The sequence below is a fragment of the Manis javanica genome, chromosome 5, assembly GCF_040802235.1.
Source record: "Manis javanica isolate MJ-LG chromosome 5, MJ_LKY, whole genome shotgun sequence".
Lineage (NCBI taxonomy): Eukaryota > Metazoa > Chordata > Mammalia > Pholidota > Manidae > Manis > Manis javanica.
In genome coordinates, this window is record NC_133160.1 from 5,867,526 (window position 1) to 5,890,486 (window position 22,961).

Below are 22,961 nucleotides of genomic sequence, written 5' to 3' on the forward strand. Positions count from 1 at the left end.
CTGAGCCACACGGTCTCCGTGTGTGGTCTGGTCTCCGTAACCAAAAAAGGAAGCGCCGGACTCCCAGCAGATATCCTTTCTCAGTCTTTCCTTCAGAGCAGAGTGGGTCTCTCTCTGCCAGGATATGTATAAACCTGCTCTAGGCGGCTTTATGGGACCCCCTCCATAGTGGCTAACAAGCAGCTTTGAAATATGTTAGGCAAGTAACTGATTAACTCTAAAGGTACTTTCCTATCTGAGAAACATTATGTCCCTATGCACAGGTCCAGGAGGTAATTTAGTGTAATGTCTGCACTTATGGGATTTGGAGCCAGAATGCTTGGATTCAAATCCTGGCCTCTCAATTTATGCCCAGTGTGACTTTGTCCCAGATACTTGACCTCTCCCAGCCCCAGTTTCCTCATCTGTGATGTGTAGATCCTGAAAGCATCTATACCCGTATAGGGTCAGCATCTATACCTATTGTGGACACGGAATGAAAGTGTGCATCATGTCTGGCACACGGGAAATGCCCAGTGGGTGTTAATCTCACCATGCTCACAGTTACCTCAATGTGAACGCTCCTCCCTAATAACTTCCTGTTACTTACTGTCATCATCTTTGTCTTCTTCTCTCAGACATGCAGGGAGACAGCAGTTCAATTTAAAATCCGCATTTGTCTTGGCCTCTCTGCCTAGGCCCTGTGTCATTACAGCTGCAGTTTGGTGTTTATCAGAAAAAGCTTTTTTGGTTAATAATACGCTGTTGGAACGTGGTGGCGTGGTGATCGTGAGGCGGCTGGAAAACAGCACTAAGCAAAGTAAATGCAGCCACAGCCTTTTCTCCTCTTTGCGTCTTGTGCTGCCTGAAAGGAGCACGCGGCTTCTTTCCCCCTGGCTACCTTATAAATGGAAGGAGCAAGTCATAAACATCATGAGGCTGGTGGATTTCCAGGGAGCCTCAGAAAGCCAGAGGGGGGCTGCTGGAAAATGCGGAGCAGTGCGGGGGGGACCCCCAGGACCGACCTCCTCACCCCTCCGCAGCCACAAGAGTGGGATGAACCCCTGAGGGAGGAAGGTTGGCTTCTATGTCCCCATGGCGGCTGGGAAGGCTTCCACCTGGGGAGGCTGGTGCGCCACCATGGATGGAAAATTTGTAAAGTCCACAAGTGCTGGGTTTGGGAGATAGTTCCAACTGTTGAGGCTGATGTCCCTTAGGATGGATGACATCTTCAGAAGGGTCTGTGGGACGGTGAGGAGAGGGCTGGGGTCAGGACGGACCCTCTGGTCCTGCTTCTGCCAAAGACCTTCTGCGTGAGCTGGAAGACGCCAGATTTCCTTTCCAGACCCCACGTTTCCTTCCATAAAACGAGTAGCTTGGATTAGTTCTCAAAAGCGATAGACAACATTGATCAAGTGCTTAGTTTGTATATTCCAGGCATGATTTAAAGCCCTTTAGATCTATTAACTTATTTAATTCCCACAAACCATTTCCCTTTGGGGAAACGGAAACCCCAACAACCAAAGGCAAGTAATTGCCCGGTGTCAGTTGTAGGGCTGGGCACTGAACTCAGGCGTCTGGCTCCAGACTACAATCCCAGCCGCTCTTCCATGTTGTCTTTTCCATGGGATTCTGCCTCCGAATCGTGGATATAATGCACCATCTTCGTTCCAGTGCTGATGTGAGCCCTGAATGCACAGTCACCCATGAGGCGCCCTATTTCCCAGGGAACCAATCTCAGTATATGGTTCTGGATGGGTTTACTTACCGTGGCTGCAGACGTGGGCATGGGACTCAGGCCTGGCCTGTAGGAGTTCTAAATCCCCTGGCTGCAGGAATTGGCTCGGGGATGGTCAAGTCACCCTATGTAGAAAATCAAGCCAATTCTGAGATGACAACATGACCACAAGGATGGGAGAGAGAAGTTCTCCTGCTCTTAGTGCTTCAGAGACAGAGGCTGCTTGGGAGCAAGGCAGAAAGGGAGGAGAAATGAGCAGGGGTGGTGGAGGGGAGAGAACAAGAGGAAGAATTGGGGGGCCTGAGAAACGGATTCCTAATGGCATCATGAGAACCCCTGGGTAAGCCATGCCTGGAGTGATTATTTGAGCAATAAACCTTTGATCCTTAAGAGAGTTTGCACATAGTTTCTGCCACTTGACACTGAAAAAATCCTGACTTAAACACACCAGGAGGTTGTAGATTGGAGATGCAACTTCTGGCTCACGTTTGACCATTGTTCTAGGTCATGGTTTCTCAGCCTTGGCACTATTGACATTTTGGGCCAGATAATTCTCTGCTGGGGGCTGTCCTGTGCATTGTGGATCCTGGAACGGCTTCTCTGATCTCTAGACTCCAGGAGCTAGTAGCACCCCCACCACCCCCCGAGTTACGACAGGTAACAATGTTTGCAGACACTGCCAGTGTCTTTTGCGGGACAAAACCACCCTGCAGTTGGGAAGCACCGGCCTAAATAGATCCCGATTGAGTTATCTTGAAAAGAGGCTTTGATCTGTCTTTTTCTGCAGGAGTTAGGAGCATGCTTGGCAGGGAAAGTTGAGATCTTTCAGAACTTTGGTGCGAAGCACACCTGATCGGTGGTGAGGGGCCGTGGGAGGAAGGGCACCTTCGGTACTGATCAGTCACAGCGCTCTGCTTTTGGGAGGATTTGGGCTGAGCAGCAAATCGGCCACTGAAAGGTTGAGTCACTTAGGTCTGAGGTTGTCAAGTGCTTCCTTGATCTCCAGTTACGGTGCTTGTCACCAGGGGCAGCCATCAAACTGGCCACCCAGCATGGCTGCTGATGGCTTTGGCAGAGAGTGTCACAGCCATAGATGGAGCTGGGGTGGGAGTAGCATCCTACCAGATGCCCAGGTTCCCTGCCTCCAGGGAAGTATTACAGCTGCATCACCTCTTAGTTAATCTCAGACTGGACTCTCCCTGCTCTTTGCCTAGTGACTCCCACCGAGAGAAGAGATCAGCTCCGCGGGGAAGCCTTTGCTAACAGGAGGTTGAGGTCCCTTTTGTGATGAACACTGAGGGGCCCCGCTTACATGACCTCAGGTCCCTCTGCTGCTGTGAGGGCCCATCCCTGGCTTCCTGGGCTTCTGCTTCCACTGCCTACACCTGCCCGCCACACTGGGGCCTTCCCTCGGGCTGCGGGAGCCACCTCACCTGCAGCCAAGGAGAGCTGGAGGGTCGGTTTGCATCTCCCAGGGGGGCCCTTTGCCCAGGGCTGGCAGGCGTGGGAGTATGAAAGTCCAGCTTGCTGGCCTCAGGTTGGGACAATGCTGCGTCATCACACCCCCACCCCCCAGTCCCCTGTGGGGTCAGCTGGAAGCAGCCCCTTTCTGCCTTTTCAGATCACCCGGGGCTGCTGTCTAAGTGTGTCACTTCCCCGTCGAGACCCACCCAGACGGCCTGGTACTGCTCTCCCCATGCCGTGGAATCCGCCTTTGTAGTCCTCATCAGAACTTTATATGAAATACTGAATTATTTATTGCTGGTCTCCTCCACTGAACCATACCCTCCATGAAGGCAAAGATCATTGTTGTATTGATCATTGAATCTCCAGGGCCTCGTACAGGAAGTGTTACCCATTATTTTTCTATTAGCAGTTATGCAAATACTAGTCCTAGCTCTCTTATTAATAGATAATGAGTTCTTTGAAGTCAGGACACATGTCTGGTCAACTTTATATTCTTCGCTTCATCTGGGCTTTGCTGATGAGAGATCAACTAGTATTACTGAATGAATAAAATATATCGATTGCTAACTTTTACTGTGCACTTACTCTGTCTGGCCTTGTGCTAAGCTCCTCCCCTGTGATATCTCCCGGTCCATGCATCAGTTCTGTGATAGGAGCAAAGACAGTCTTCATTTTGCAGATAAGAGCTGAGGCCCAGAGGGCTTAGGTGTCTGGCCCAAAGACACACAGCTAGTCTACCGCAGAGCAGGTTGTTGAATTTGTTTTCTGTCTGATGCCAAAAAACTTTCAAAAAGGTCTTGCTAACTTCCTTAGAAGGAATTTTGAACGGTACGTTGCTTTGGGCCATTCATCCTCTTAAACTGTTTGCTGTGACTCCACTATTAAACTGAGTGGGTTTGGATGGATCAGGCAGAAGTAAATAACCTCACAGCCCGGGTGTGGCCCCTTTGTGGCCCCTCTATTGCTTTATCTTCACCCCAGGACAGTCACTGTCAAAGGAGATGCACCGCACTGTTGTTCCGAGCACAATGCCTTCAAGTACTGATTGATTCGTGGCAGTAACTCAGTAGGTAAGCGCATGAAGCTAACACGAGCAGGACTGCAGCGATGATGGCTACGGTCAGTCCCTTGGCCCGGGAAGGACCCTGGACAAGCTGGCAAGGGAAAGAGTGTGGACCATCCATATTATTGGACAAACTGCTCCACATTGCTGATAATCGATTAAGTACGTATTAGTCAGGACGCTTTTGTTTGCAAGTGACAGACATCAATTCAAAATGGCCCCGGCAAGATGGGGGAATTCCTTGGCTCAAATATGTGAAAAGACTAGGGACTGGTCTCGACTTCAGGTATAGTTGGATCCATGAGTTAAAACTGCCATCAGGATCCCATTTCTCTCCATCTTTGGCTTCACCCTCAATTGTCTTTACCCTCCTGATTCTACTTGCAACAGAGAAGGTCCTTGGCAGCTCCAGGCGTAGGGGTCTTTCACGTCCACAGGCTCAGCAGGGATGAGAGCCTTTGTCTCCCTTTCCTGGAATAGGGACTTCAGTCGGCTGTACAGGTCGTGGCCCTACCACAGGCTGATTGCTGTGGTCAAAGCCAGCGGGCTCTCGTTGGCCAGCCTGAGCCACGTACCCACTCTGGGAGGGTAAAGGTGAGCTAAGTCCACAAGGTGATGGAGGGGCAGATCTTGGAAATAAGAGAAGGATATCATCACGAGGTGAAGGGAGTAAAGGATTCTGCGCAGACAAAATGAGTTATCTGCTTAAAAGAGCACCATCATCGCCCTCAATAGATTCTTTGTTGAGAACATTGAATTCACCAACTTATAACTGACAGGATCCTCTTCCTTAGATCTGATACATTTTGGCATGATGAAAAGACTCTTACGGCTTTCTGATACCGTTATCAGCCTTCAAGTGATGACTATTGGCCAGTAATAGTGTTTTGAGGACTAGGGTGTTGAATGGTTCAATCACTAGTCTCTCCGTTTGTTTTTTTCTCAACTTTTTTATTGTGGTAAAATGTGCATAATACAATTACCATCTTAGGCATTTTTGACTGTGCATCTCAGTGGTGTCAAATACATTCTTAATGTTGTGCAGCCATCACTGTCAGCCACTCCCATTAACTCTCTTCATCCGGTACAACTCAGACTCTATGACCATTAAACAGTAATTCAATAATTCCTCCTACCGCCCTTGGGCCCCCAGCCACCGCCATTCTACTTCCTGTGTCTGTGACTCTGACTTTTCTAGATGCCTTGTGTACGCGGACTCCTACAGCGTCTGCCCCTCTGTGGTCGTCTCGTTTCATTCGGCACCGTGTGCTTGTGGTTCATGCGCATCGTAGGATGCATCAGAATTGCTTTCCCTCTTAAGGCTGAACACGACTCCACCGTGCAGATAGACCACGTTCACTTGTCCGTTCATCTATCAATGGACGTGTGGGTTACTTTCCCATTTTAGCTATTGTGAATAATGTTGTTATGAACCCTGGGGTGCAGATATCCCTTTGAGACCCTGCTTTCAATTCTGTTGGATATTTCAATTCTTTTGGGTACTCAGTTTCACCCAGAAGTAGAATTGCTGGATCATACGGTAATTCTATTTTTTATTTTTTGAGGAAATGCCATATTATCTTCCATACTGACTGTACTGTTTTGCCATAACAGGGCACAAAATTTTGAGTTTCTCCACATCCTCACCAGCACTTGTTATTTTCTTTTCCTCTTTTTTATAGTAAAAATGTGAGTGTGAGGTGACCCATTTAATTTCAAATTTTAAATTTTGATGAAATAAACCAGTCACATGGATCAAAAAATGGAAAAATGGTAAAAAAGATTAGTACTAGAAAATAGTTCTACTGTCCTGATTCCCATGCATTCTGAAAACAAAACTTGGAGCCACTGTTATAAGTGTTTCTCATTTATTCTTCATGTGATGCTTTTGTTCATTTAAATAGCAGAATTAATTTTTTCCCTTTTGTAGCTGAAAAGCCATCCAACTATATGTACTGTTGAATGCCTGTTTCTAGAATCTCTTTTCAATATAGATATCTGGTGGTGCCTTTTGTATTTGACTATAAAGTGCTTATTTACTCCTTTTCCCAGCTTTATAGTACCCCATTGTATGGCTGTATGATGGTTTATTTAACCCAGACCCTAAGGATGGACACACAGACTGTTTAAAACATGTCCCTTTTGGAAATCACAGTGCAGTGAATAACATGGGCATTCATTTCTTTGCACATGTGTGAGTGTACATGTCAATATACACATCTATAAACAAATCCCTAGGAGGAGAGTTGTTGAGTCCAAGGGTAAATAATTTAAATTTTGATAGACAGCAAGGTTGTGCCAATTTGTGTGCCTAGAGTGGGGGGTGGTACCCATCCCCAGGGCCTCCCCAGCACAGGGAGTTAGCCGTGCTCCTGACTCCGGCCGCCGTGTCCAGTGAGCGATGGTTTGCAGTGTGGTTTTTATTTTCCCTTCTCTCATGAAGAAGTGAAACTGTCCTTGACCAGGTTTTATCTTGTGTCATGTTTGGGTCATCTGCCACCCCCGTCTGCTCGCAGTTCAGTCTCATCCTGAAGACATAATTTAACATCCTTAAATGTATCTGCCTTTGTGATTCGCAAGAGGGAGCAAGGGGCATGCTAGAGAGACTTGGGAGGACACTGAATTAAGATCTACTGCAAACAGAAATCATGAAAGCAAACAAAGATGTTAGAAGTGTGGTTAGGAAATTTAAAAAAGTGGGCTGGCTGCAGCTTGGAAACCAAATGATTAATGAAGAACAATGTTGAGAGGGAATCAGAGTGCAAGGTCGATGGGGAGGTGGGGACCGCCTCGGACCTGTCCTTTCGAGTCCACCTTTTCCTGAGAAGGTGGCCGCCTCCTGGGGCATGCGCACGTGTCTGGACTGGTCGGTGGGCACCGCTGAGAACACTGCCAGCTCCGAGGCAGTTTCCCCGTCCGGGATGTGGGCTTGCTCACCAGTGGGGTTTGTTCTGGGGTGGCCGGGAGGGTTCAGTGTGGTCATCTGCGTGCAGACAGAGCATGCCCGGGGCAGAGCGTTTTATAAATGTGGGGCAGCCTTGCTGCAAAACCAGCTGAGTGCTGGCCCCTGGGTCTCTCGCGTGCCTGGACTCCGGTGAGTTCTGGGGGCCCCTGGGCTTGGAGAGGGTTCTGGGTGGGCAGTAAAGGCCGGGCCCCCTCAGGAAGCCTTCTGTTCTAGCCTTTCCGACAACTTGCCTAGAGAGATCCAGGAAACAGGGACTGAGTTTCCAAGACACTGTGGTTTCTTTTCTCATTTTAAATCAATATGCACTTCCATACCTGGTGTTATGTTCATAATTTCATATTCATTTTCTTAAAGAGGATCCCTAAACTGTATAAGGTCCCACAAAACTTGGCTTTGCCCCTGAGGGTCACTTCTACTGTCATGATCAGAAAGCTTAGGGAAGGGCAGACAACTTCCTAGTTTTTGAAAACATAGCTTCCAGAAAGTACCAGCCAGCTGAAGGGCCGGGGATGCCTCAGAAAGTGTCGTCCCCCTTCCTGCCTCTGCCTCCTCACCTCCTCGCGTTCACAGCATGCCCTACGCGCCCGAGCCATCAAATCCCTGCTCTTGTGGCGCTTATGTTGTAGTTGAGGCCACAGATAAGAAAGCAAAACATAAATAATATATTTTGCAAGGCAGGACTGAACAGGGAGCCATGAGAGAGCAGGTGGGGGCAGGGGACTCTTTAGGTCCAATGACCTGCAAAAGCCTTTTCAAAGTGGTCACGTTTCACCTGAAACCTGGAGCCAGCCCTGGAGATTGGAGGGGAGTTCCAGGCAGAGGGCAGGGCAGTGCGAGGTCCCGAGGTGAGAGGGGGCCAGGCATGCAGGAGGGACTGGGGGCCGCTGGGGCAGCTGAGGAAGACAAGGAGGGGAGGGGAGTCCCGGGGGTGCGGGGAAGGTCTGTGACGAACTTGGAGCTTTAGGCAGGGGCCATTTAGTGGGGGCTTCACTTGCCATGGTCAGAAGTTTGGGATAGTAATCTGGATATTATGGGATACTGTCACAGGACCTAAGTTGTAGGACAGATATTTATACAGAGAGTTTATAAGTACATTGAAAAGAAAACAGTTGTTTGTAAGGTTCCCATGGGTTCCCTAGGAACAAAGAATGCCGAGCAACTCTATTTCCTTTCTCGTGATACTTGGGAAAGATTTAAGAAATTCTGTGGACATTGCAGATCATGTTTACAAAAGCATTTAATGAAGTGACTCGTGATAGGTCTATAAAATATGGAGTAGACGGTAATGCTTTGCAGCGTATTTGCACCTGCTGATTAATAGATGGAGGCCCAGACCCAGCTGAGTTCAGAGAAGCTCAGCTTATGGAAGTTCTAGAGAGCCAGTGCTGGGTGGGGGGAAGCTAACACGTTTGATGGTGGGAACTGAATGATAAGATAAAAATGTATGCACCTCTTACCCTTTAAAACAAGAATTAATAAGGTATAGCTTTTTAATCTTCGCTTTGTAGGACTGTCCCATATTTCATCAATTTCTGCCTTATTAGGCATCTCAAAATGGCTATCTAGATTTTTTGTTTAAGAGGAAAGTAGAAACAGAATTGGTTTAAAAATATTCTTAGTACCACCGAAATGACACTGAATGAAGGCAATTTGTGTCACCTACGGTGCTTCTGGCATCGTGACAATTACTGTTGGTTGGCTACAAGCAAGAGACACCAGGTTGCTAAGTTATGCAAGACAGGCATTTATTGGGAGGAGGGGGCTGTGCTGGCAGGTCCTGGGGCTCGGGGGCGAGGCTCCTGCTACCAGGTTCCTTGAAGAGCCCTGCCTGCAAAGACCCTTCTTCTGGGGTTCCCGGAGGCAGCTCTGTAAAGCCTGGCTTGGGCTGTGGCCTGCTCATGGCCAGGTAAGGGCTGAGCACATCTGAGATTCAGTTCAATCAGACTGGTCCAATAGGGGTGAGGTGTTCCTGCAGAGGAAATTGGGGTACTCTCCCAAAGACAGCAGAATACATTCTGGGCAGCAAAAAAATGCCTTTTACATGCATCTACGAACAACTTCAATATAACCGTGTCATCTACATCCTCTTTCTGCTCTCTCAGTATTTACTTATTTGTTTAGTGTACATTTTAATTGGAGATCTGAGAACCCTGAGCATTTGTGAAAGTTCATCTAAGAGGAAGGAGAGAAACACATGTCCTTGCAGAGTCCTCCCCTGTCACCTCAGTATGTGGAGTTGAATGTTGAGCATGACTCGGCAGAGAGGCAGAGCTTCCATGTCCACAGTGACCCCTGGGCAGCTGCCTTGGAGGTTTGGGGAGGACCGGTGGTCTATTCTGGGGCCCACAACATGATTTGTTCAGCAACTCACAGGCTTTTTCTACTTCTTCAAAGTTATTTGTTACTCATCTTCACTCACTGAGTCCTGAAAAGTTGCACCCCTTATTTTGTAGATGGAAAGCTGAGCCCTGGAGAGGCAAAGCATTGAGCTGTCTTCTCTGGAACCAAGTCCCCAGCGCTTCCTCACATGAGCTGGGTCACCCTAGGTGAGTCATTTCACCTCCCTGCGTCTCCGTTTTCTGACCTGAGAAATGGGCACAATAGTGCGGCCTCCCTCATTATGCGTCTGTTTGGAGGTTAACACAGGGCCTGGCTGGGTAAGTGTCAGCTGTTACTGTCGACAGTGAAGGAGGGCCAGAGCTCAGGCCTCTTATGAGATAGAATGGTCAAGAAGGCAGGATTTGAACTCAGAGAGATTTGGTTTTCAAAATTGCCTTCTGCCCCTTATCAGCAGTGTAAAATTGGTGGTGTAGTGGAATCTCCGTAGTGGTGGTGTGGATTAAAGCAAGTCAGTGGGGATAAAGCACTAGCCCAGAGCCTGGCCCTCAGGCACTCACTGGGTGGCAGAACCTTTCCTGTGGAATTTGCATTGTTTGCATTACTATTAGCTAGTCTGGGCGTGGTTAGCAGGACAGTGTTAAGAATCCTGAAAAAGGAATATAAACTGTTTCCAAAGAAGATGCTTGGAAAGAATTTTCTGCAGTTGTTTCATTGCTTCAGTACAATGGAGAGAATTTGGGAATTCCAGATGTCTCCATCTGTTTGCCCCTTTTTTTCCCAAAGAAAGAAAATAAAAGGCAGAAGCTGGAGGAACAATCTTGGGAGCAGCGGTCAGCAAACTTTTCCTGGAAAGGGTCAGAGAGTGAATATTTTAGGCTTCGAGGGCCAGATGGTCTTGTCCCAAGTCCTCCACTCTGCCATCCCAGTGGGAATGCAGCTATAGGTAACATGTACACAAGTGAGCATGGCTGTGTTCCAATAAAGCTTTATTTACAAAACAGGAGTGACTCAAATTTGACCCGCTTTGGACATTGAAAAAGAGGCCTTGATGCCCGCTTGGGCAAGGCTTAGGTAGAATTTCACATTTGAGAGATGGTCTTCCTGGATACATGATTCATGGGGAAACTGCCTAGGGTTTCAAAGCATCAGACAATCATGAATGAAGGGCCCCCACCAGTAAGATGGCAAACTTCCGGCTTCTCTTCGGGGGTCCTCAGTTCCCGCTGGCGCCACCTGAAGCCCAGTCACCTCTCGTCCCCCTCCCAATCCCAGCACCTAGCCAACAGCCACCAGCCCTGTAGAAGTGACACCTCAATCAATTCATGCCCCTTCCTATATAACCCAGCACCTTTCCCTAATAAAGCGGAACTCTCCAGTGAATTGCTGCTGTGTGTCGCTCCTTTCCTTTCAATGAACATGTCCAGTCTTTCCAACCAAATGTCTAGTGTGAGCTTCTGGCTTTTCTGATAAGACATCTTTTCTTCGTGTTTCTAGATCATCCCAGTGTGAGCTCTTCAGTTGTGGGTCCTGCTGATGAGTTCTTGGCACACGTCAGGATCTTCCAAGCCCCTTTCCATCTCCTTAGTACCTGGCCCCCTCCCACCTCAGGCGTCCCCAGGTGGGACCCACTGCTGCTTCACCACGGAGAAGTGTGCCAAACGGTTCATCCCCAAACTTTGCTGCTTTATCCTCTCATTTTGTCGGGACTGCAGGAGGCCTCAGCCCTGCCAGTCTTGAAGTGGTTACCTTTGAAAGCAGAGAGCTTTCCAAGCAGTCCCTGTCTGGTGGTGTCCATATAATAGCCTACTTACTCTAGTCTCGGGCTCTATTGTGTTTGCTTAACATTTGGACTTCTGCCAGGTAGTTGGCCTATAAGCTATGCATAGAAGAAGAAAGAAACCATCCATCTAAAGTATTCAGATTTTGGCCTTAATTAAAATGCAGAATAAATATGTAAAGGCTAAAGAGCATGAATTATAGATACGGGGGTTTCTATATTAAAATCAGTTTTCATCTGTGGAGGCGCCTGTGTGTTTGTGGCCGGGAGGAAGAGTGTATACAGGTCAGGGGAAGGCAGTATAATCATGCTGTGTGTGCTTTGCAAGATGGGAAATGGATCTGTTGTAAGAGGATGCATGCTCATCTACCTTTCTCATTTCACTGCCTGCATGGATTTTTTTCCACCTCGATTCTATAAAGGGCTAATCCTGACCCTTGTTATTTAAATTGCTCCATCATGGCTAGAAAAGCCTCCTTCAGCCTCTTAAAAACTCTAACTCCCTGGGTTCGAGGAGCAAAGCCCTTTCTATTCATTGCTTCTCTCTGGAACGTGACTGCCTAGCCGTTTGGATGGGCTGGGAGCTTTCAGAGGCTAAATGACAAGCCTTGGTTCTTAAACAAGGCCAGGCCGTAGCTCATTCACCTTGGAAGTTGAGGGCTCTGGGCTTTTTTTCATTAAGGGTCCCAGATGGGGGATGAGGAAGCCCAAGAGAGCTGAAATTAAGGATCTAAGTGTGTGGCTACTAATGGGCAGGAGAGGTGAAGGGGAAGAATGTTGAGGTCTGAGGTTCCCTGTATGCCAGTTTCATAATTGCGATTATTTTATTAACATCCAAATTGTACAAATTAGAATTAATTTGAGGTTACAGCAAGACATCGTTCTGAAGCATAGCGTCGGAAGAATCATGCTGGTCGTTTTTTCATGGTACTCAAGAGCTTTGAGAAACAAATGATTAAATGTGAAACTAACAATTTTGCTCTAATCAGTATGGACGGAGGGAAGGTGGGTAACAGCCAAAAAGAGCCAGCTTTTCTAGAAAGCATCAGAAGTTTCCAGGGATTTAGTTTTGGAGACAAGAGCTGCTTTGAAAAAAAAATCTCAGTCCCTCAAATGCAAAATACATACATTCTCAGCCTGTGAAATGGATCCCGATTCTCCCAGGGTGGTGCTGGGGGATGTGAATGCAGGGCTGTGGGAGTCGGTGCTGTTCTGGGTCCCTGGCAGAGGCAGGGGCTGGGGCTGTTTCTTGGGACAGCAAAGGGCTTGAGGGATGAGAAGCAGCTGTGCAGTGCCTGGGTCTCTCGCTAGGTCTGGCAAAGCCAGGATCATGACTGTCCTCTCATTTCGGGTCCTTTCAGGCAACCTTGCCTCAAAATGTACCTGAAAGCACATGTGCTGTAGATTCGTCTGAGCAAGGAAGATGGAATCTGCAAGGCAAAACAGCAAATAAACAAGGACCTGTTGTTATTATGGTTTTTTTTCCCCTGACGGTTTGAAGCAAAATACCACAGTTGTCACACCTAGAGGTTTCCCCCAAACCCCAATGCTGGTGGCACCTCTGAAGCTGTAGATATGAGACAGGGAGGTAGCAGGGCATACTTCCTGCCCAGTTAGACTACAGTGTGGGCCCTGGAAAAGGACAAAATCTTACAAAACAGGGTGCTTGAAATGGAAACAATGCAACAATTTATTATTCCCCATCAGGACCCAGTGGTATACAACAGCTCATTGCTGGCAGTCGCGTAGGCCCATTAGCTTACAATAGAGTATCCGGGAAACCTTCACAGACATAGGTTAAAATATAACTAGCCTTCTGGCTGAATCTATAGAAAACTCCCACCGCAGCAGGCATAAAACCCTGTATACTGAGACCCCAAATGGCAACCTTGCCCCTCCCTGCACGTGCAGGGAGCTCCATACTTCTTCTTATCCTGAATAAAGTTCTCTCTCTCTATCTGAATAAAAACCCTCTGTAAATCTCCTGCCTCGTCTGTTCACGAAGTTCATTCTTCGACTCCGTGAACAAGAACCCCGGCATCAGATACATGGAGCCAGCCCACTGCTGTGCTAGGGACCAGGCCACAGTCCCCTGGCCAAGTCCGGGCTGCTGCCTGTTTTTGTAAAACGAGGAGATCCCGACACACAGACGCAGGTCCTCATTACCGTTGCTGTGGCTGCTTCCAACTGGCAGGGCTGAATAGTTGATGTAGAGACTGTGCTGTCTACAAAGCCTGTTGACTCTTACCGATCACTGGCTCCTGCACTAGACTGTGGAAAAAATCAAATCCAACTTATTTTTAGAAAAAATCTGGGACTTTTAGCTTCTGTAATCATAGATCCCAGAGGTTCCTCCTCTGCTCATGAAGGCTGTCTGTCAACCTGACTGCTGGTGGTCAGGCTGGGGTCTCGTCTGCTGGACCATATAACACAGGCTGACTTGGGGACACTTCCACAGGGAAAGAGACAAATGTGGTTTTACTTTTCTCTCTCTCTTTTTCTCTCCTTTGCTTTTCGAAGCCACGTAACAGAAATCATGGTGTGCCAGGCAAATTCTCCGCTCATTATGAAATGATAAAGGTCAAGCTGCTCAAATCTCCTCTGCAAGTAAAATACCCGGCTAACTGAAATATGTCAGAAGGTTCACCCAGTTATCAGGCTGACAGATAATTTGACAGGTGTCACCGTAGAGCTGTTTTATTTACGTGTCCTGTTTCACGTGTAACACCTTCTCAGTTTGTCTCTCCAGCTCTTTGGCCACTCTGGTTGCTCAGACCTTAAACAATTGCAGCCATGAGGACTGAGGCACGTGAAAGGCTGTCATCAATGTTTCTATCATTGTTTCCCTTTCTTCCGGGGGGAAGTGCACAATGTCAGGATTCTCGCAGGATAATTGCCATATCTGCAAATGTACAAGATGCTGGCCCATATGGGACACCCCATAATTCTGTAGCAACCGAAACAAACAACTGGCTCTTGATTATGTCTCATGTGAACTGTGCTTACCGCGTCTTAAACCTCAAAGCATTGAAAATGGCAGCATCTCATGAGCAAACCTATTTGGCATTTTTTTTTTCTCAACTGTCCATGAGCAAACCTGCTTCTTTTCACGACAAGTCTTCACAGTTACATAGCTTTGTGCTTTTCATTTGCCATTTAGAATGATGTGATCTTCTAAAACTCTTCCCCTTGGTTGAAGGTTTTCTTTTTTTTCAATCCATAAAATGAAATCCCTGCAAAATAATAACCTGTAGAGGCATGGGCAAAATATATTGCATCTTTAGCATCCAGAAGAGCCTACAGTTTTGATAACTTTAATTAGGTCCCTGAAGCAAAATTATTCTTGGAATAACCAAGACGTATTTCTTAAAACATGGCAGCATTTGGCCTTAGGAAATTTCTTTTAATTCTAATATATCAAAATTACTGGCTGTTTACATAAGAACTGTTCTGTAGAGGATTATCTACTTAAGGTGTAATTGTGTTTTAAGAATGAATTGCAAATATGGAGCGAACTGAAAATTCAGACATGACGTGTAGAGGTGATACGAGTTCTTCAGAGACTTATTTGCTTAGTTATTTCTGTATTTGCAGCCGCCTTTCCCCCTTCCTTCTTCCCTTGCTGCTTGGGTGATCTTAAGCCATTTCTCTGGGGTTCTAGGTGTGAGTGTTCTGAAGGGTTTCTGAGACATGAGGCCTGTTGTGTTGTTGGTCCTTGAGCTGTGTCCAGGTGGGGAAGAACAACTCCAAGCACACAGCGGCAGAGACGGAGCTGCGGCCAGAAACTCATGCAACCAACCTGCGACAGTCACACAGGCCAGTTTCGGTGTGACTGGAGTGAGGAGTCGGGCGGAATGAATCTGCTTCCTTGGTCGATCAAGAACTAACCTGGGCCCACTCCACCCCGACTGAAAGCATTTTGTGATGTATATGATTGCCAGATCGCTATGTCGTACACCTGAAGCTAGTCCAATGTTGTATGTCAACTACACTTCAATTGCAAAAAAACACAACCTGCTGTTGATTGAAAAAAGCAAAAAGGATTTCCGGATCCTGTCAGGTAACCCAGAGAAGTCCACAGGGGGCAATTCCGACTGGAAAGTCCTTCCCTGAACCAGCCATTTCTCTCTGCGCTGGATATGGAGAGCTTAGTTGATGGGTAGCATGGAATGGGTTGGGGGGAGTGACAGCTGATGGCTGGTTTGAAGGACTGAAGGCTCCAGGGAAGTCTCTGTTCTCCATCTGGGTACTTCCACTGGCTGTTTGCAAGGACTCAGAGTCTTGCTGCTGGAAGCTTAAGGTGATGGAAACAGGCATTTGTGAAATTTTGGTTTTCCATTGCCCGTAGCCCCCGTGGTACTTGTAGGGGAATTATTGTAGTGGGTATTGAGGACAATTTTAGGTTTCCTGCCTTCTGTTATGGAAGCTGAGGGTCCAGACTCTCCCACCCCACCCACCCCAAGACAGCCAGGGAATGTCTACATCTGGGCTAACTCAAAAGCTCTTAACCAGGGCGGTTTTGACCCCAAGGGGACATTTGGCAATATCTGGACACATTTTTGGTTGTCATGAGTGGTGGGGAGGGGTGCTACTGGCATTTAGTGGGTAGAGGCCAGGGATGCTGCCAGACATCCTGTGTGGGATGCACAGGACGGCCCCAAACAAAGAGCTGTCCAGCTCCAAGGGTCAACAGTGCTGCGGCTGAGAAGTCCTGGGCTAACTGGCCACACATTCCTGGGACACAGGATTCTAAGAAAATCAAGTAAGAGAGGGCCACCTTGGGCAGCCACTCATTTCACTGTGGCAACAGCAAAGGCTGTAGGACAGGGTGCAGACTACGATGGGTGCTTTGCTGTCCGCTGCCTGCTTCTCTGATCCTGCCTTCTCTCAAGCCCATCTGGGCTCCTGTGGGCTCTGAGTGCCTCTCTCCTGCCATTATGCTTCTTATAAACTCAGTGGGAGTTAGTTTCCTTTGCTTGCAACAAAAGCCATAGTTGCTACATTGTTGCCTTTAAAACAAATATTTTTTTTTTTCTTAAAAGCACCATTCCTCCAATCCACCATGGAATCTAACATAGAACTTCATTATGTAATAATGCAGGGGAGACTGGAGCCTGTCTGGTGAGTTATCTGGTCTCCCCTCCACCTCATTCCCCATTACTCATTTCCTATGCCAGGGCCTGAGAGGACCTCAAGAGGAGACCCATCCATACCCACCAGCTTAAAGTACTGTAGGTACCTATTAAATTGTAACCTGAAAGGTAGAGTATATGAAACCATCATCATGTATTCAAACCTTATTTAGAATGAGTTTATATGATTACCTGCTCAGTGAGCAATCAGATATCTGAAGGAGAGGCTATGTTTTGGAAGCAGAAGCAAATTGGGAAAAAGTCCAGGCATTGAACTCAGCCTTTGGGGGCAGACCTTGTTTGCGATGGTTTGGAAGATGGCATAGCAGCGGAGTCAAGCAGAGCAAGGCTTGGTGGGAAGGTCTGAATCTCAGGAAGGACATAAACCTGGGGTCACCAGTGCAAATACTCACAACACCAGGTAGGTACACAGAGGGGAATTAGGTAGGGGGTTTGCATATTAAAGTGTAAGAATATTCTTCATTTCCACATAATATATTTGCCTTTGAAATATATGTCCCTTTTAGTCTGTGTTTGATTTTTCTTCTTATGATAGACACTTAATTATAAGAAGTAGCTTGCTACTCCAAGAAAAGCAGGAGTGTAAGCATAATGGTAAATGGCAACTTGACCTCAATGTTGAGGAGTAATAGGGAGTGGTGGGGACTGTGGCAAACTGGAGTGAATGCCTGTCTAAAGGGAACAGCTGCTATTCAGATCAGACAAATGTTGGCAAAAGGGCTATGTGAGTCCAGAGTGGTTAAATCTTCTGATTTTTAAAGAGAAGCTAGAGATCTGAATTTTCATGTAAATTCTCCATATTTAAAAAAATTATAAGGCAAAGAAAACATGTTTGTGGGTTATATTTGATTTGTTGGGCACCATCTTGAGACTGCTGGCTTTTTTTTTTTAAACCAAAGATATTAAATGATTTCAGCATTGGAATCACTGGTTTCTTCATTTCTCCTCTCTCTGTCTATTCAGAAATGTGCCTCCAGATTTACCCTTTGGGGGACACGTCTTTGCCTTCTTTGCTCTACTTCTAACCTATCACTGGCCTCCTCTGCTTAAGATTCACCTGAAGATTTGCCTGTGGCCATTAACGGGTGTGTGTAGGATGTTCAGAGTCTTGGAAGGCACGTCTGGGAAGGTGCCAGTGTGAGCAGGGAAGGGGAGAGGGCAGGTGGCCTGCTGTATGGAGGTCTGGGTGGGGCCAGGGTGATGGGTGGTGAGGATGCAAACGGGGTGATAGGAGATGGTTTTGTTTGGTCTGCTTGAAGAAGGTCCCCCAGGAGTTTGGGCTTCACTCTGCCAGCACAAGGGACCTTCTGAAGGGTTTTGAGCATATTGGATAGGCGGAAAACAGTAATTTAGGAGAGTTGATTTTGTAGTGATGTTTAGGGTGGATTAAGTCAGGGGAATCCAGAATTTTCTAAGGTGATGACAGAGGAATGGTAAATATGGAATGAATAAAATACATCAAAGGAAAGAAATAGCAGCTGGATTTGGAGGCTGCCTGGATTGAGGGATTGAAATAACGAGAATAGCGAACATCTCTTGTTTGCCGACCACTGCACTTAGCGGTGATGGCAAGCTGCCTCTATTTTAGATTAGAGTGCATGGATTCCAGAGCCAGGTGTGGGTCTGAGCGAGGCTCCATCACTGACTTGCTGTGATCACCGTCATCCTTTATGGCTTCTGTGCCTCAGTTTCCTTATCTATAAAACAGAGAAAACAGTAGGATCAACCTCATGGTTGTTTTGAAGACCAAGTGGGTTAACATTTGTCAAGAGCTTAGAAAAAGATAACATAAGATGCACTTAATAAGTGGGAGATACACAAAATGTGTGAGCTTCATACTCTGCTTACCCCTTCACACGCATTCCCGCACTTAATCCACATTGACAATTCTGGAATCAGAGTGTGTGAGAGCATCTTCTATTCAGTTTTGTAGAGGAGAACTTCCTGATGTCACACACAACTGGCACAGCCGGAAGCCCAACCCAATCTGAAATCAGAGATGCAGCGACATTATTTAATTGTTAATGCTGGAAGGCTTCCACAGTTTTCCGTCTTAGGATCAGGCCTATCTTAGGATCAGGAAGTGGTTAACTACCTGCAGTTATTGGGAATGAAGCTCCCTGTGTGCGGGTGGGGCTGGCTAAATGCTGTAGGCTGGTGGCTGGAATTGGATCAGGAATTTCCTTCTTAGTTGTTGATTCCAGCAACTGCTGACCCAGAGTGCTATGGAAGGAGCTGATCTTGAGATGGAGGTGCTGTGACAGCGACCGCTTCAAGCTGAGCAGGTTTCCTATCAGCGCCTCTTCCGACTCCTGGCCTTGGTCTGAAATAAAAAAAATTTGCAAGTTTTTGTATTCCAACATCAGCGAGGTTCTGGGCAGGCTTGTGTACTCTGCGTTTTCTTTCCCTTGCGTTCTTTCCCTGAAACAGTCACAGTTTTGTTTCATGCGACTCATAACGCTGTTTCAAACCTATTAACAGCTCTGGGATTTTTTTATGTATATCAGAGAGAGATGCAGTCCTCTGTCATTAGCACATGTTGACACGTGGTGGTGGCAAGCTACCTCCATTTCAGATTCAAGAGGACTTATGTCTGTTGTGTGTTGTGTGTGAGTCTGAGAGCAGGTGGCTTCCCCACTTGATCGATATTTTCTCTCCCGTTGTGTTACACATGCACACCCACGCACCTGCACATACTGTCGGTTGATTTTCTCTCCTCATGTGAGGCTGGGTAACAGAATTTCTCCTGGCGATTTCACTTCCAACCAGAGGCACCCTGTATTTTGAAACTGTGCAAAAGCCCTGTACATTTGATACCATGCAGGCTCTCTCTCAGTGGGTTTCCAAGGTAGATTAAATTCACCAGCTAGCTTGTTGATAGCACGTAAAATATGAATGGCATTGTAATGTTGTGATGGGTCCCGGAGATGTACCTGGATCACAGGCAGCCTTCCTCTCCCTGGCTGGTTGAGGAATGCCCCCTTCCTCGGGTTGTGTAGTCTGTTTCAGGCCAGCTAGGGAGCAAGCAGCAGACTTATGAATATGGCAAAAAAGAAAAAGCTGAGAATCCAAGAGGCCTTAGATTTGGTGGGGAAAGAGCACCGCAGGGAGGCGGATGCGGCGGCACGGGAGCACGTCTCACCACGCTGTGGGCTCGGGATGAGTGCGCAGAAACGTGAGCCAGCGTTTCTAAGAGTCTTGGCTTCCCATGTGCCGCAGTGCTGGGTCTGGAGGCTCGCTGAATGGGACCCCGAGAACATTCCCAACCTTCCCTCCGGCTCCCAGCCCCGTTTTCTTACACAGTCCTTCACTCACCCTGTGGACTTGACCTCCTAAACGTGTCTTGATCCTCTGGACTGTGTCCACCGCTGCTACTGCAGGCCCAGCTGCCTTCTCTCCTCTCCACTCTGTGGTGGCCTCCCAGCCAGACTCGGGTGCCCTCTCTGCCCCACGCAGACCTGCAGCCATGGTGGTCTTTTCACAAAGCAGATCTGATCACATTTTGGCCACCCTGCCAACCTCCCTCCCACTAAGGTTTCACTGGCCCTCTGTTACTTCTAGGATAAAGATGAAAACTCTTACGGTCCCGGTTTGGTGTTGAGCGATCCCAGCCTGGTCCACCCCTGTGCCTCCCCTCATTCTCTGTGGCCCAGTTTTGTTCCTTCCTCCCTCATGTCTGGTCCCATCCAGAGCGGTTGTGACACTGATGGCCTGTTTTCCCTTCACTTCTTCTGGTTACCACCTAGTGTTGCTTCAGAAACCAGCACAATTGATTCATTCATTCAGCTCTGAGTACCTGCTATGTGCCAGGCACTGTTCTAGGTACTGCTGGTGGAACAAGAAGACAAAGTTCCTTCCTTCATGGAGCCTATATTCTATTAGCAAAGAGACAAGAGGCCATGCAATGTGATTCCAGGTGGCGACCAGCCGGGGGAGGAGATGGAGGCAGAGGGCTGGGTGGGGGAATGGAGAGCTAGGATGATGGCAGACTAGCTCAGGAGGTCAAGGATGTCTTTGCTGAGGAGACAACTTTTGAATAAGACTTGAATGAGTTGAGGATGTAAGCTCTGGGAGTCCTAAGTTCTGAGGGAGCCGTCTTTGACCGAATCTGTTCCCCCGTCATCCATGCACAGGACCATGTGCTTCCTGTATTATGGATCATAACTGGGCATGCTGCATGTACTTGTGCAGTTTTCTGTGATCAGCATTTGTCTTATCTCCACGAGGGCATGGACTGTCACCTTTTTCTCTCCCTCCCATGCCTTTATTCCAAGTGCTCTAGCTCAATAAACATCTGTTGAATGACCGATGCCTTCTGAAAGGCGAGTTCCCAGTCCTGGCAGCGCTCCCTCCCTCCCAATACCCCGGGGGGCTGTTCCCTAAGGGGGCAGCACTCAGGGAGCCGGACCACCGGGGAGCCTCCCATCCTTCTGTGGCTGATGGTTTTGGATCCTGGGAGCGGGAGGGGGATGGCTTGAGGCAGGAGGTAAGGTGAGGACCAGGCGTGAGGGAAAGGCCAGGGATGGGCTTTCTGACCTCTCCTGGAGGTCCACGTTGGGAAACCAGCAATACAGTCTTATTCCTGAGTGGGTTGGTGGTGAAACAGACTCACCACCTTTGAAGAGGGAGAGCGCCTTGCAGCACGTCACCACCCACTCTCCTACTCTGTCTTTGCCAGAAAACCTAGAAGGAGATGGGATTGTGAAAGAGCAAGTTCTTTTCAGAGGCTTTGTGGGGCGGCTTGTTCTCTTTCCCTTAACACCGGCAATGATAAATGTTACCTAAGTCACGTTAGTGAGATCAGAGCGGGAGACCTGAACCATGGGGGCTCTGAGTACCTTTCATTTGAAATAACCTGAGAAAACAGGGAATCATTCGGGAGCATTTTGTTATGTGAGGGGGTCCAGGATGAAGAGAAGGAGAAGAGGCATACCTCACCCTCTCATCACATGCTTCAAGACAACACCTATATTTTGAGATGCGTTGGTAACATTTCAGAGCAATTACCGTAAGTAGAACATCTACTGGGTTTGATACATTTACCTGTGACATTACACTAAGTGCATCTGTTGGAAGTGAGAGGATTATGCCTCATCCCAGATGCATTTTGGCGCTCAGGACAGAAAGCAGCTGGGCTGCTGGTTTAAAAAATAGAATGGAAGCTGCAGAGGGTGTGAACCTAGAAGTTTGGAGGCCACCTTCCTGACACATTTGGGGGGGTGCCCTGTGCTCCTGCTGCTTGCTGAGCTGGGGGGCAGTCCTAGCCCAGGCATGAACTGAAAAACTGGTAGCACCCACCCTGGAGGAGGGAAGAAAGGGCCAGAGCAGAAACAAAAACCTCAAATTAGTGGAGGCATAAAAATATAGTTTTCTAGTTTATTTAAAAGTAAATTTACCAGGGCTTGAGGAAAAGAGGAAGGCTGAATTGACAGATCACAGGGAATTTTCAGGGCAGTGAAACTATTCTGAATGATGTTACAATGGTAGACACAATGGTCATTATACATTTGTTAAAACTCAGCATGTACACCACCAAGAGTGAGCTTTAATATAAACTATGCACAGTTTACAATAAGATGTGCCAATGTAGGTTCTTTGATTGTAACATATGTACCACCTGATGTGGGATTTGATATGGCAGGGGGCTATGTGTGTAGGGACAGGGGGTATAAGGGAAATCTCTGTACTTCCTGCTCAATTTTGCTGTGAACCTAAAACTGCTCTAAAAAAATAAAGTATATTTAAAAATAAATTTATTGAGCACTTACTATGTGCCAACATGGAGTTCCTAGGGGAGGCATCTGTTAAAAAAATTTAATTTCATAATTAATTGCAGTTGTGATAAGGGCTGTGAAGGAAAAGCAAGGGGGAATGTGAGTGGGTTTAAGGAAGACCTTGCCTTTTGGGTAGTAACTGTCAGTTTCTCTGAAGAAAGGATATTTGAGTTGAAGTAGTTTAAATAAATCAGCAAAAAGCAAGCACAGAAATCAAAGGAAATTATTGGTTCATGGAATTGAAAAATTTAGGAGGATGTAAGTTTCAGGTGTGGCTTGATGCAGGTGCTTCATCAACGCCAGCAGCTCCCTCCTCCATTTCTCAGCACTGTTTCCATCCATGTGGGTTTTACTCTCAGGAAGGCTCTCTCTTATGATGGTGCCCACTGGCCTGGAATCTTCTTGAGGTCAAGAACAGAGCCTTATTCATGGAGGAACCCTCAGTACTAAGAGATGGTCGAAAAGGAAATTCAATAAATGTTTGTTCAACAAATGAAGGTACTTTGCTGTGAATGACATTGACTGAGCACCTAAAGGTAGACCTATGTATGCCTGGACTTCAATTCCATGAGCCAATAAACACTGTTTTGTTTGTTTCATTGCTTGATGCCTTTTTTTTCTTCCTAAAACAGCACTTTTTATTGTGGTAAAAATATATAAGTGCATAAAATTTACAATTTTAGCCATTTTTACGAGTGCAGTTCC

At 47.2% G+C, this 22,961-nt stretch overlaps 1 long non-coding RNA gene across 1 annotated transcript in view; it reads left to right on the plus strand.

The window, feature by feature from the left end:
* Positions 1-9,758, plus strand: part of LOC118970242 (uncharacterized) — a 100,715-nt gene extending 90,957 nt beyond the window's left edge. The window contains exon 3 of the long non-coding RNA XR_012131922.1: positions 9,666-9,758. This is a non-coding gene — a long non-coding RNA (uncharacterized lncRNA). The remainder of the gene's footprint in view (positions 1-9,665) is intronic.
* Positions 9,759-22,961: the final 13,203 nt, after the last annotated feature.